Here is a 16,000-nt window from a genome sequence, read left to right as displayed (position 1 = left end):
AAGTAGGGCAAACATGTCTTCTTCCAACAGAGCTTGCATTCTTGTTATAAAGCCAACATAAATAAGTTGGTACTTTTTCCTCATGATTATTTTGAGCATCTGCAAAATACTTATAATAATATCTACTGGATGAGGTATTTATTAATACATGTACTCAAATATTAACATATATAAAGTTCCTAGAACATTGCTGGCTTGTTTTATAGGTACTGATATAAGAGAAGCTATCGCATTCTTCTTGTATGAATTAGCATCAATTTTCCATAAGAAAACATGTAAAGGTTTTAATTTTAGAAACTATAAAACTCTAAGATTCTTTTCTTAATTTCCCCGTAGATGATAGGAAATGGAGAGGAGATAGGGTGTTGGACAATGAGGGAGTATGACCACCTAATAGACATTGGGCATTGTATTGTATATTTCCATCCATTATCGCACTTAATACTCAAAGTGCCCATGAAAGGTACATACTGTTTTCTCTGTTGTGAAAAAAAAAAAAAAAAAACTAAAAAGTGGGCCAGGAAAAATTAAATAAAGAGCGAGGATGTGAGGGCAAATTCATCTGGCTCAAAAAGTCACATTTTTCTCATTCCTCAAGTTCTGGTCAGACTACTTAATATTGTTTTCTTCAAAGACAGGAAGACTGTAGGAAGCACGCTGTCATCTTGTGCAAAGTTGTACAGTATCATGGATTCTAACTGCTGGTAAGATTTAATGACTGTGGGAAAAAAAAAAAACCAGCAAGGTATCCTCATGGGCACCATAAATAGGCCACTCCATGGTAAATTACACACTCGTGACTTATCCTAGAAGGGGCCCCATGTCGTGGTTGGACAGTGTTGCTGACCGAAACCATAAGGGCTCGCACGTGTTCAGGATCTGTTCTGTTAAGTGTGTCACACACTCAGCTAATGCTGTGCTATTCCCAGCCTTACTACCAACTTACACTCACCGTACTTGTGCACAGATGCACTTCTGTCTTTCTCATCCGTCACAGTATCCAGATGTTTGTTTGTTTGTTTGTTAAACCTTGACATTTAACCATGTAAGACTTTGATAAATGGTCAAATAGATTCATAAGGGGATAATTCATAAAACTGGTCACTTTAATTTATTATCATAAATCTTAAATCACTCATCCACAGACCTACACATGAAATTTCATTCTGCTGCATGTATTTTGGTTACTGCTACAGCAGTCTATATTAAAGAAAGCTTCTCTCATCTGGAATGCTATATGAACTCTGAAATAGTTTTAATTTTAGCACGACAATTGCTGTACAGCTACACATGTTCATTTTGTTTCAATGTGATTTGAAACTCAGCACATTCTGAGGCACTAGGATTCATTTCAACTCAGACTATATGGTTGTGTATCTACAGTACCTATACATCTACACATTTACATATATAGATATATACCTCAAGACGTAGTTATGTGCACATATATAAACATTATACCTGTCTATATGTTATCACAAAGTAAGTTTAAATGTTTAGGCTTGAACCTTCTAAGCTTAAACTTTTTAACTTTTCTGCATGTTATATCCTGACTATTAAATCGTGCATGACATCTGCTTAAACACAAAGTGAAGCCAATGGAGGAAATGTAATTTGACTTTTACTCAGCGTTACACGATATATCGTATCAGAAGTGTAACAAGTATAACAAGTCATAATTTTGGACACAAGGAATTTGACTTCTCTATTCTAGATGATTGACTGTGATTAAATAAGATAACTGTATGCTAAATTCTTTGTAAATAAGTTCATGGGACATTTATTTATCCATCAACAAGCTTGTTAACCAGATTCTATGCATAAAGGCAAATAAATGTGCTGTGGTACTGTTGCTATTTTCAATAATGCTACCAAAAATAACGAGGTGCTACATGCCAGGTAGTACACAGGGCACTTGGAAAATCCTAAGATATATAAGAGGTAGTCCAGACCATCATGAAGTTTATTACCTAATATTATTAAATTAACAGTCTACCAATTTTCTTTAAAAAAAGCACACACACATACATGGTTTCATTTTATCCTTATGACAACAATATGAGGAAAATGCTATTATTATCTCCCCACTCAAAGATGACAAGTGACATGAACAAGAATTCAGTCCAGGTCAGGACTCCAAGTCCTGTACATGTTGCTCAATTGAAATCACAATTGTGTGAAAAATATCTGCTCATAATTTTGCCAATGCAGCATATAACAATTTAAAAATTATTTAAATGAATAAAGAAATTGTGGTTTATATACACAATGGAATACTATGTGGCAATGAGAAATAATGAAATATGGCCTTTTGTAGCAACGTGGATGGAACTGGAGAGTGTTATGTTAAGTGAAATAAGTCATATGGAGAAAGACAGATACCATATGTTTTCACTCTTATGTGGATCCTGAGAAACTTAACGGAAGACCATGGGGGAGGGGAAGAAAAACAAAAAAAAAGGTTAGAGAGGGAGAGAGCCAAAGCATAAGAGACTCTTAAAAACTGAGAACATGGGGCGCCTGGGTGGCTCGGTCTGTTAAGCGTCCGACTTCGGCTCAGGTCATGATCTCACGGTCCGTGGGTTCGAGCCCCGCATCGGGCTCTGTGCTGACAGCTCAGAGCCTGGAGCCTGTTTCAGATTCTGTGTCTCCCTCTCTCTCTGCCCCTCTCCCATTCATGATCTGTCTCTCTCTGTCTCAAAAATAAATAAACGTTAAAAAAATTAAAAAAGAAAACTGAGAACAAACCGAGAGTTGATGGGGGGGTGGGTGGGTGATGGGTATCGAGGAGGGCACCTTTTGGGATGAGCACTGGGTGTTGTATGGAAACCAATTTGACAATAAATTTCATATTAAAAAAATTATTTAAAGTGTTGATTGACTCTGCTGTTATCAGTCAGCCTATATGGGGGAAATGGATAGAATCAGAGTATAGCAAAGGAACTGTCAGCACAGAGCCTGGACTGGGGGCTCAAACTCACCAATCCAGAGATCATGACCTGAGCCAAAGTTGGACACTTAGCCGATGGAGCCACCCAGGTGCCCCTGGCCTGAATTTTTTCAAAAGTGAACTGAATTAGCAACAAAATTATTGTGATTTCATGCTGACAAATTATGCAAACAAATATTTTTAGCTTTTATTGGGAAAATAAAGATTTTTCTTATCAACCACTACATTTTATCCATTATTCAGTCTAAAATCTTTAAAAGCAATTACACAAATGAAAACATTCTTCCATCCTATTTAAAGCCTAAATCTTTGAATGTTTTTGGGAGGTGTTGTGAGTATAGGGTCCAGGTACAAATAGGCATCTTTCCACTGCATTCAAATTGTGTTACCATGCATTTATTTGTATTTGAATCTCCTACTTTTTGAACCAAAATGTCAAAACTGGTCTATCATCCCCCAAACAGAGGAGCCCTGTTTTCTTGACACCAAAGCTTTGTTAGGGTAATCATCTTCACTGTCCTTTGCATCCTTCATGGTCTTTAACTATCTGAAATTCTGTCTCCACTTTGAAGTTTACTGCAAAACCCATCTTCATTGCTCAGTGATACTTTCCCACATCCATTCCCAACCAAAGAGACTTTTCCTCTTCACTGAACTATTTTTGTTTTTAACCATCATTTATCATTCATTCCCTTTATATGGCACATATTTAACATATTTATGTTTTAGGTATATTCTCATCTCTTCAGGTAAATTATAAATTCTTGGACACCAAAACTTACAATTTTTTTTTCTTTAGGGTTATAACAGCAATTAGGGCAATTTTGATATACTCAATAAATACGGGGCAAATCAATGAATTATTATCAACAATTTCAACACAAATATCACTCTAATGACACATTTTGTGATTCTTATATTACAACCTACACAATAAATATTCAAAACCTTATTCAAAAGCGAAGATCTGTCTACTTTGTTCAGGGAGGGAGAGAGAGAGAGAAGGACAGTGGAAGGTACAGGATCTGTTTGCATACGTTACTGTTCTCATCACCACTTTTGTTGACTGGAAAGTCTCCTGTGCCTCATTCCCTAGTTTCTAGGCTTCCTAATATGGCAGCACAGGAATAAACCAAGACTAATTGGTGCTGTTGACACTGGGTACATTGTATAACAAAGGGAGGACTAAAATGTACTATTTGTTTCCTTCTCTCTTTTGCACATTAATAAACATGACAACTACGAAAGTACATAACTGGACCAGTAATATGCTGGTGTGGTTATTTTGTAAATATGGAAGAAAATGTAAATTTATGCCTTCCATGTACATGTTGAGCATCCAAGTTCATAGCATAAAGGTGCCATGACCTTAGTCTACACAAAGAAAAGCCAGCCACAATGAGATTATGTAGAGTATGTTAAGCAGTAGCCAAAAAGAAAGGAGGATGGGAGGAAAGAGAATCATTTTTGGGCAATCAAAAAAATTCAATGGAGAAAGGATAGTGTTTTCAATAAGTGGTACAAGAGCAATTGGATATCCATGGGGGGAAAAATAATAGCCTTGACCAAAATCTCACACCTTATACAAAATTTTTAAAAAAATTTAATATTTACTTACTTTTGAAAGAGAGAGACAGGTTATAAGCAGGAAGGGGAAGAGAGAGAGGGAGACAGAGAATCCCAAGCAGGCTCCAGACTCTGAGCTGTCAGCATAGCCCAACGTGGGGCTTGAACCCACAAGCCATGAGATCATGACCTGAGCTGAAATCGGACACTTAAGAGACTGAGCCACCAGGAACCCCTCCACCTTATACAAAATTTAACTCAAAATGAATCACAGATTTCAATGTAATTATAAAACTATAAAACTTCTAAGAAAAACAAAAGCAGGAGAAATCTTTGAGATCTAGGACTAGGCAAAGAGTTCTTAGACTTGACCAAAACATAATTCACAGAAAGAAAAAAAATGATAAATGGACATCATCACAATTTTTAAAACTCTGTTCTATGAAATTCAAAGACAGGTGACAGAGTAGGAGAAAATGTGAAAATTACATCTGTGACAAAGGTCTAGTGCACAGAGTATATAAAGAACTCTCAAGGGGCGCCTGAGTGGCTCAGTCGGTTAAGCATCCAACTTTGGCTCAGGTCATGATCTCAGGGTTCCTGGGTTCAAGTTCGGCGTTGGGCTCTGTGCTGACAGTTCAGAGTCTGGAACCCACTTAGAGTTCTGTGTTTCCCTCTTCTGCTCACTCTCTGTCTCTGTCTCTCTCTCTCTCAAAAATGAATAAACATTAAAAAAAAGATTTTTTTAAAAGAACTCTCAAAACTCAATAATAAACAGGCAAACAATTCGATTTGAGAGTAAGCAAATGACATGAAGAGGCATTTCACCTAGGAAAACATACAGATGACAGAATGCATCTGAAAAGATATTCAACAGCTTTAGTTCTTAGGGTATTGTAAATTAAAACCACAATGAGCTGGGTGCCTGGGTGACTTAGTCAGTTAAGTGTCCGACTTCGGCTTGGGTCATGATCTCACTGTGAGTCTGAGCCCCGCGTGTGGCTCTGTGCTGACAGCTCAGAGCCTGGAGGCTGCTTTGGATTCTGTGTCTCCCTCTCCGCTCTCTGCCCCTCCCCTACTCGCGCTGTGTCTCTGTCTCTCAAAAACAAATAAACGTTAAAAAAATTTAAAAAAAATAATGAGATATCAGCACACACCTATCAGAATGGCTAAAATTTTTTTTTTTAATTAGTGACAGTACCAAATATTGGTGAAGATGCAGAGAAAATGGATCACTCACACATTGGTGATGGGAATTTAAATGGCACGGTACTCGGGAAAACAGTTTAGCAATGTCTTTAAAAGATAAAAATGCAACTGTCATATGACCCAGCAATTATACTCCCGGGCTTTTATTTCAGAGAAATGAAGACTTCTGCTTATACAAAAACCTGGGTACAAGTGCTTACACAGCAATTGTATAAAATTTTACCATTTGAATCATGTTTAAGTGTGTAGTTCAGTGACATAAAGTACATTCACAGTATTGTGCAACCATTGCCACTATCCATTTCCAGAATTTTTTCATCATCCCAAATAGTAACTCCATTCGCATTAAACAAGAACTCCCCATCTTCCTCTCCCCTTCAATCCCTGGTAACCTCTACTCTCCTATTTCTCTCTAGGAATTTGCCTATTTTAGGTAATCCTGTAAGTGGAATCATACACTACGTGTCCTATTGTTTCTGGCTCATTTCATATAGCATAATGTTTTCAAGGTTCATCCATGATGTAGCCTGTATCAGAATTTCACTCTTTTTTAAGGCTGAATAATATTTTATGCTATGCATATACTACATTTTGTTTACCCATTTATATGTTGGTGTACTTTTGAGTTGTTTGTACCTCTTGGCTATTGGAAAAAAAGTTGCTGTAAACATTGGTATGCAAGTATCTGTAGCAGCTTTATTCTTTTTTTCATATTTTAATTAAAATATTTTATTATAAAGACTATCTAATACAAAGAGATTATATAAAATTATAATGTTGTATATTATATAACACATAATAATTTTAAATAAAATTATGATATGTATATAAAAAGAATATAATTTAATGTCATATGCCTGTTAACCCAGACTCAATAATTATCAATTTAAGGACCATTTTGTTTCATCTATATCCATACTTATCTTTCTAGATTTCATTTTGAAGCAAATCCCGGTCCGCATATAATTTTATCCAGAAATAGTCACTACATATACCTAAAAGACAGAGTCTTAAAAACAATAATACCATTACCACACTAAAAAACTAAACTTCTTAATATTAGCAAACTCCACAGTTCATGTTCAAATATTGCCAGTTGTCTCAAGTTGTTCAAAAGACCAAAAGATTTCACATATTGTAATTGGTAGATATGTTTTTTATGTCTCTCAATTTTAAATGATTATTTTTATTTCTTTTACAATTTATATGTTAAAGAAACAGTCATTTGTTTGAGTTCATGACATTTTGAATTTTGCTGTGGAATCATACAGCAAGAGTCTCTCTGACTCTTGTATTTCCTGAAACCTGGAAGTTTAGATCTATGGACCTAATCATATTTAGATTATATTTCCTTGCAAAAATACTTCAGAGGTAGTTTTATGTATTTCCATGAGGAAGCATTGATGCCTCTCAAACATGTATTAATTATCTAAATCTATCAACTCATTAAGGACTGCAAAATGGTGGTATTCTAATTATATCTCTTTCACTTAACAAGTTAGAACATAATTATGAGGAGAAACTTCTCAAGACATATTTGGTTACCCTGGGATTCCGTTGGTACAAGAAAAGGTGGATAAATTCATTCTGTATTAACCAGCTTTCAAAATAATGAATTGGTGACCTTGCATCTTCCAAAGGTGAACAACGACTTTTCTTTCTTTTCCCCCTTTGTATTGTCTCTTGTTTTTTTTTTTTAAGAACCTTAATGACCTACATATTTAATCATATTTTATGTATTTTAATTCATTAGTCAGTGGGAGATCTTTCTTTCTTTCTTTCTTTTATTTATTTATTTATTAACTTGTTTTATTTTTTATTTTTTTTAAATTTACATCCAAATTAGTTAGCATATAGTGCAACAATGACTTCAGGAGTAGATTCCTTAGTGCCCCTTACCCATTTAGCCCATCCCCCCCACAACCCTTCCAGTAACCCTCAGTTTGTTCTCCATATTTATGAGTCTCTTCTGTTTTGTCCCCCTCCCTGTTTTTATATTATTTTTGTTTCCCTTCCCTTATGTTCATCTGTTTTGTCTCTTAAAGTCCTCATATGAGTGAAGTCATATGATTTTTGTCTTTCTCTGACTGACTTATTTCACTTAGCATAATACCCTCCAGTCCATCCACATTGTTGCAAATTGGCAGGATTTCATTCTTTTTGATTGCCGAGTAATACTCCATTATATATATATATATATATATATATATATATATATATATATATATACACACCACATCTTCTTTATCCATTCATCCATCGATGGACATTTGGGCTCTTTCCATGCTTTGGCTATTGTTGGTAGTGTTGCTATAAACATTGGGGTGCGTGTATCCCTTCAAAACAGCACACCTATATCCCTTGGATAAATGCCTAGTAGTGCAATTGCTGGGTTGTAGGGTAGTTCTATTTTTAGTTTTTTGAGGAACCTCCATACTGTTTTCCAGAGTGGCTGCACCAGCTTGCATTCCCAAGCAGCTTTATTCTTAACTGACAAAAATGGGAAACAAACCCAGATGTCTTTCAATGGGTAAATTGTTAAACAAACTGGTATTCCATACCATGAACTATTACCCAGCAATGAAAATATAAACTATTAATACACACAACAGCCTCTTAATGAAGATCCAGAGAATTATGTTGAGTCAGAAAAGCCAGTCTCCAAATATCATACAGTGCATGAATCCATTTAAGGAACATTCTTTTTTGTTTAAACGTTTTATTTATTTTTGAGAGAGAGAGAGAGAGAGAGAAAGAGAGAGAGAACTAGTGGGGGAGGAGCAGAGAGAGAGAGAGAGAGACATAGAATCCGAAGTAGGCTCCAGGCCCTGAGCTGTCAACACAGAGTCCGATGCAGGGCCAAACTCGTGAACCCTGAGATCATGACCTGAGCTGAAGCTGGACACTTAACTGACTGAGCCACTCAGGTGCCCCTGTTTATGAAACATTCGTAAAGTGACAAAATTAGGGCAGGAGAGAAGTATCCGGGACTATAAAAGGCAACATGATAGATAATTGCAGAATGGAAATGTTTTGTATCTTGACTCACATCAATGTCAAACCCTGGTTGTATTGCACTATACTTCTGCAAGATGTTACCACTGGGGGATACTTGGCAAAAGGTCCACTGGATCTCTCTATGTCACTTATTACAATTGCATGTGATTCTACAATATCACGTTTAACCAAAAGAAAGAACGAAAAGAGAGAGGGAGAGAGAGAGAAAGGGAGAGTGGGAAGGAGGATGGAAGGAAGGAAAGAAATCTCAGTCAGATATACAAATATACAAATTCAACCTGAGTCTCTGATGGGGACACAACCTGAGCCGTTAGCTAAGTCTCCTCCCCTTCACCCCCTAATGGAGGCACTGTGTGAATTTTAAGAACTTCCCATAATGGAAAGGGTGGTGACTCAGATTCAGTTTAATACCCACAGTGTATTGCACACAGTACAATTATAAAATGGTACTATTTTAAATTTCTTTCAACTCATATTTATTTACAGAATTCCCTGAAAAGTTTTTGCAGGAGCTATATTGTGACACTAAATACCTACTGTCAGTGTAGATGAGTTTTTCTTAATGGGGATGTGTTATGGAAGCAGAGGGCATACTCTGTTCCTCTTCATATTGTATACATATTTTGCCTGTTACTGAAGATTTATGATGAGGGAAATAACTTTGAGTCTTATGTTAATTGTTTGAGGCCTTGCTTTGACAGCGCTAATTGTTTAGTTTTAATGGGAGACATTGTTGTGAAGTGAAAGCAGAAGTTTAAATAAAAAAAAATCAGAGTTGGTTCCTTTTAAGTTCCTGATGTCATGCAGTCCCAAGCAATTTGAGGCCAAATGTTACTAGATTCTCTCTTAAGGTTCTTTAAAAAGTTACAAATTTCAATGCACATTACCAATCTTAGCATGGCATAGCAATGTACCACAGAATATATTCCTCCATAAACTATTTCAGGAAAGCAAGTATTCTAGATTTTCTGTTTGCACATATCAGTGAGACTAATTTACACACACACACACACTCACACACACACACACACACACACACATACAACAATGAACCCGTGTCAGAAGAGTCTACAGTCTCTCTAATTTGAAGCAGCTGGTATATTCTAAATATGGAGAGTTCAAGCTTCCAGAATCATCAGTACCATCATTAAGAATCAGAATCATTGATTCAAATGTTCTTTATTATTCTCCCTGTTGGGGAATTTATATCACATAGCTGTTAGCTCTTCCCCTATTGTTCTCAGACTGTCATGCATAAATGTCAACAAGAGTGTACTTCGTTCATACTCTAAAATTAAATCCTTTATCCCACAATTAGCCATAATCATGACCACATACGACTATGATTTACCATAACTAAAATAGATGGCGTGGGATTTATTGTTGGCTTGTGTTTGAAATAGCAAAGGCAGTTTTTTGAATTAAATAATTGCATGCTAACTATTTGGGATATAATTACTACTTATTTTGTTTTCCCTGTATCTCCATCTAGTTAGATAGCAAATTGCTACAATGTCCCATTAGTAAAATCTAAGGGACTACTGTGTGTGTGTGTGTCTGTGTGTGTGTGTGTATAAAATACGCTCTTTGAAAACATGATCATTCTTAGTAGAGTATACTGGATTATGAGTTCTTTCTTAATAACAATTTTTAAATCATCTTAATCGACAACTTATATGTACTGTCACTGTGTGTACCTAAGTCAATGATCTCATTTGAATGGCATAATGATTCTATAAGTCAAGAGTCTGTAAGGCACTTCATTTCTCTTGCTTGCTTAATACCACATTTCTTTCCATGGTAACAGCACCCTGATGTTTTATATAAGAACTCAGTCTCTCTTACTGCAGTTTGTTGGTCAGGACACCCTACTTTCTCCTGCCCTCCCTTGGCCAAAGGAAGGAATGCAGGACCCCAACCAGACCCTGCAGACTCTTTCTGGGAATTTGCATCTTGAGTAGAAAGGCCAAAGGATGAAATTAGGTAAGAGTTCTCCCATTCTGGTCGAGGTGCCCTAATAATGCCCACAAAGTGTTGCTTTCCAGACCTCTGGCACTCCATCACTTCATATTCTTCTGAGGCCTAATTCATTCTTTCCTTGGATTATTTCAGCTACCTCGTATTATAACAATAAGTTCCCTTTTAAAAAAATATTTTGTGTCAGTTACTTAAGAGTTGGTTTCTGTTGCTTGCACCTGAAGAACCCTAACTGATATGACACTACCCTCTTTTTGCAGATAAGGAAATTGGGGTGTCAAGAGGAGCTAGCCCACCATCCTGCAGCATTTAAGTAACATGGCTAAACTCACAACTGCCTCATTTTAGCTCAGCTTTTAATCCTAGGTAACATTACCTCTATTTTCATCTTCAGAAGAGCTTAGATGAGAAGGTATCTAGGTGGTCACACAGTCATCCTAGATCAGGCTAAACAGTAAAATGGGTAGAAGGGGAAGCATCCCTTGCTTTGTTACATTTAATCAGATGGTCGGTATTTATTATGCACCCAAAGGATTTCTTGCACTAAATAAGAAGTCCAAAACCATAACCAACTTTGCAGTGATCCTGTAGGCTCCTATAATTTCCTTTTTAGAGTTTAATGTCACACAGCTGTGCACAATTCCGGAATTAACATGGGTTCAAGTACAGTCCCTACCTCCATTTAAAAAAATATTTTTATTTCACACCCATTTAGCAAGGGAGGATACGTGAAGTCCAGGGCAACAAGTGCTAACATGTGTGTAAACATCACTTTAAAACTCCCAATAAGAATTACACTGTAAGTTGGAGTCAGTGCAGGAGGATCAAATTATGCATAGACTGAAAATATGAACAGGAGGCAGCACTGTGACATCTTCAACCCCAAATGGAAGACCTTTGTCTCTTTTGTGACTTGGGCACAGTTTTCCATCTCTGAGCCTCTGTTACACCCTTTTCCATTGTCATTAAAGGGAAGCAAGACTAAGGGTCCACATAGGACTCTGATTAAGGATCAAGAGCAGGAGGGGATGAGATAGTGGCTGGGGATGGGGCTGGACTCAGCAGAATGCAAATTGGCCTGATTTATTTCACCAAACCTCTGGCTCTTCCTTCCTGCAAGTGACCTGACAAGCCACCCCTAGACGCAACTTTTCATGGAAGTATTGTGAGCTATGGTCTTTCCTAGGGCTGTTTGAAAATAGTTCCCCTTGGGGCAAAAGAAGTGCAATGTGGTCTGCGAGGTTGGGTAAGAGGGAAAAGGAGGCTAAAGACCATCTACATTGCAAGGAAAGCTTAAAGATCAAGACCTAGTATAATCAACAACTTGCCCCTCCAAATTTTAAGATGCCGTAGAGTAAGGAGTAACTCTTATTTGGTGTGCTAGAGTGATCCTGGGCTATAAAGATCAAGGAATCTGGGCTTGATTTTGGCCTCCATGTTTACCAACCGTGGGCAAGTAACTTCTCCATGCCTCAGTTTCCTGGTAGGTAAAATGAGGGTATCTCAAAACAGTCCTCTCTCTCAGGATTGTTGAGAGAGTTGAATTAAACAATTTATCCAAAAATTGTCTAGCATATGATAGCTACTCAGCATTATTAATATTTCCTGACATTTGGGAAACATTTTTGAGGATTACTCCACTAGACCACATCATAAAAATTGTTTAGGAAACATCGTTAGAAGCTAAGTGTCACCTAGCTAATAGTGCCCACTAAAAATATTCCTCCAAACAAACTTGTTTATTTTGTCTTTAAAAAACAGAGTTCTGGGGCACCTGGGTGGCTCAGTTGGTTTAGCGACTCTTGATTTTGGCTCAGGTCATGATCCCAGGGTCATGGGATCGAGCCCTGCATCAGGCTCCACACTAAGCATGGAGCCTGTTTGAGAGGGAGCCTCTCTCTCCCTCTGGCCCCCTCTCCTACTTGTGTTCTCTCTCTCTCTCTCTAAAATAATTTAAAAAATAGAGTGGTAATTTAGCTCATAAAGAATAAAATGAATTAATCACAGATTTTTAAAATTTTCTTTCTTCTTTCCTTCTTTCTTTATCCTTTCTTTCTTTCTTTTATTTTTTATTGTTTTGGTGGCAGGGTGGTATTAGTTGGGTCCAACAGTCAGAAACTGATGGTATATTTAAACTGTGTATTTGAAAAGAATAAAAAAGGGCTATATTCAGTAGTGTGGGCAAGGTTTAGAGAAGAAAAGGCCAATAGCAGGAGGCATTATTTGGAATTTTTTAGTAACCACATTAAAAAAGTGAACAGAAACAGGTAAAATTATTCTTAATAATAAATTTTGTTTAACCCAACATAGCCAAAATATTATTTTAATATGTAATAAATATAAAGAAGTTATTACATGTGTTTCTCTTTTTTCATGTGAAGTCTTTGAAATCTGGTGTGAATTATATATTTAAGCCTATTTCAGTTCAAATAATGTCTCAAGTAAAATGAAGTCCTACCAAAACAACAAGGTTGTATTTAATGAAAAAATGTTTTATACTGTTTGTTTCTAAAATTTTAATATTAGTTAATCGTAACCAAATAAAATAAAAACATAAATTCATCAGTTATCCTATTATGTTAGTCACACCATCAGGTGGCCAATAGCCCCATGTAGCTAGTGGCTACCATATTGGATGCTGCAGGTTTAGAGAAACAAAAAGTGGTATAGTAGTCTGAGGTGAGCAGAGCAGGAAACCATTATTTCCTGTAAGCCTGAAGAGGAAGCACTTGTTACAGAAGCTGGAATAGTGTTGGTATATGGAGAGAGTCCCCTCCACACACCTTTGGTTGAGGTACATAGTCAATTTAGATGGCTAGGAAACAGAAAGAATGAAAAGTATAAATACCTGGACCCACACTCTTCTAGTGGTATGCTGGTAACCTGATTTTCCAACACTGAAAACCCTGATTTATAATATTTGCTCATTTCCATGGTATAAATTCTCCTATCACGGCTGATTGCACACTGACAACATGATGTCACTGAAAGCGGACTTGGCAAAATTGGCTCTTTCCAACATACCACTGAAACTCCTCCCATCATTCAGTCTCCTGCTACTCCTTTCTGATGGTCAAACTCAACTGGGAACCACAGGCAAGGGTGCCCATGACACACTTCTTGCAGGTCTGCCTCCCAGGGCACTGAATAGGTTGATGAGGGATCAGAAAGAAGGGGAAAATGTATCCAATGCTTAAATTAAAAAAGGTCTGTCTCCTTTTTGTTTTTTCCTTCTGCACATATAGGAAGAAAATGACCACAAGGAAGCTGAAATCTGTAGCACAGACTTTGAAGGTAGGATGCTAAATAGGAAAGGCATCAGATTCTTTTCTAGATTAAAAAATTTTGTCCTATGTGAGTATAGAATTTATACAGAGGAAAAATGCCCTTCCAATATAATCCATGGTGCATAAACACTTGGGTAAAACAGTTAATGTGGCCTCACAAATTATCAGAGAGCACATTTCTTTTTTTTGCAATTGATTAGGAAACCTCCTTTGTGAAAAGAAATTCTACAATTATTGAGATGTTACTTTTTTGATATGAAACAATGACCTTATATATATTAATAGTATAATTATTCAGTATGTTGACAAAATTGATGTAACATATAAAGTGAGGTTCAGATTCAATTATTTCAGCCTCCATTTTAGGACTCATCCAGGTTTGTACACCTGCAATCTCTCATGGCTGTCTTCACCCTTATACTCAGAAATCTTTCAAACCTTTTCTTTTAGTTCCATTCCTCTGCAATATGAATACATGTCTTCATCATGCTGCTCTGGTACCTGAGCCAGCTGCATGGCCTTCTGCCTTCTCTCTTTCTTTCCAGGTAACCCCACCTGGAACCACTAGGTGATTCTTCCTAAGACACTGTTTTTTATGTCATCCCACTGCTCAAGAACCTAAAGGGCTCTCTTTTGGCCTGGCCTTCAAAGAACCCCATAACTTGATTTTAACCTACTTGTCTGGTTTCATGCAAGCACTTCCATGAAGCCAGGTCGAGTGATTGCAATCCCTAGAACACAGGCTCAATTTGCTAGAGTGCTTTTCTTCCATACTGATTTTTTTGTGTTTTTTTTGTTTTTGTTTTTTGGCCTGACCTGTCTCTCTCTCTCTCTCTTTCTCTCCCTCTCTCTCTGTCTCTCTCTCTCTCTCTCTGTCTCTCTCTCTCTCTCTCTCTCTCACACACACACACATACACATCAGAATACTACGTTTCCTAATCTGTACTTCTCCAAATTCTACCCATCATTGGGGCTTTAACTTTTCAAAGCCCTCATAACCATTTGACCAACATCCTCAGCTCCAAACCCTGAACTCCAGTGACAATTAATTCCCTCACTCCCTTTGCCACTTGGAGCCTCTCTCCTTTTGTTTCCATGAACCTTGCATCATTCCATTTTGTTTCCATCCTAACACTAAACTCTAAACTGATCCCATGGAGCCAGCAAGGTGACCAGATTTTGAATCTAAGTCACTTGCCAAACTTTCCTCAGAGTTCCAAGATAAGCAGCAGGTTATGAAACACCAACAATTCTTACCGGTAAATGTAACAAGATTATCTCAGCTTGAACAAATTGATCCTGTTATCCACAGTTACATGTATAATGCTGGTCTGCCCTAAATCCTGAAATCACCATATTATTAGATGAAAGATTTACATTAAGTAGTAGCAGAAATACTACTATTTCTGGGGTTAGTTAAGTGCCTTGGGTTAGTTAAGTGCCAAACTTTTCCTAATTTTTTTCAGCATTGACAAACAACTTTTTGATTGACATGTCAAATGCTACTTTGCTCATCTGAGCCCAGTGTCTCTACTGTGGACTCTAGAATTGCTGGACTAACATCTCTCCACACCTGCTGCCTCTTCCCCACCTCCTGGCCATTGAACATTTACCCAAGGGTTTGCTTCTGCATTTGGGCTATTACTGAAGATCTGGAACAGCAACCCTCAATCTGCACTGTATGAGATGTTAATAAGTGTTAGTGGAGATGGGAGTGTATATTAAAGTAAATTTGGGGGGGTGCCTGGGTAGTTCAGTCAGTTAAGCACCTGACTCTTGATTTCAGCTCAGGTCATGATGCCAGGGTCGTGGGATAGAGCCCCACATGGAGCCCCACATTGGGCTCTGAGCTGAGCATTCTGTCTGCTTCAGATTCTCCCTCTCCTTCCCTCTTCCCCTCTCCCAAACTTGTGTGCTCTCTCTCCTTCTAAAATAAAATAAAAATAAATAAATTTGAGATGCTGGCTAAAACAAAGATAAGTTGCTTTATTGC

At 37.2% G+C, this 16,000-nt stretch overlaps 1 protein-coding gene and 1 non-coding gene across 2 annotated transcripts in view; one reads left to right on the top strand and one right to left on the bottom strand.

The window, feature by feature from the left end:
- Positions 1-16,000, bottom strand: part of DKK2 (dickkopf WNT signaling pathway inhibitor 2) — a 102,755-nt gene that overhangs the window by 43,925 nt on the left and 42,830 nt on the right. The gene's annotated exons all lie outside the window — the stretch shown is intronic.
- Positions 9,334-9,448, top strand: LOC123596522. Its single transcript, XR_006711699.1, has one exon. It is a non-coding gene; the product is annotated as a U5 spliceosomal RNA (small nuclear RNA).

The sequence above is a fragment of the Leopardus geoffroyi genome, chromosome B1 (assembly GCF_018350155.1).
Source record: "Leopardus geoffroyi isolate Oge1 chromosome B1, O.geoffroyi_Oge1_pat1.0, whole genome shotgun sequence".
Classification (NCBI taxonomy): Eukaryota; Metazoa; Chordata; class Mammalia; order Carnivora; family Felidae; genus Leopardus; species Leopardus geoffroyi.
Note: the sequence above shows the minus strand (reverse complement) of the source record. Positions and strands in the feature narration are given on the sequence as shown.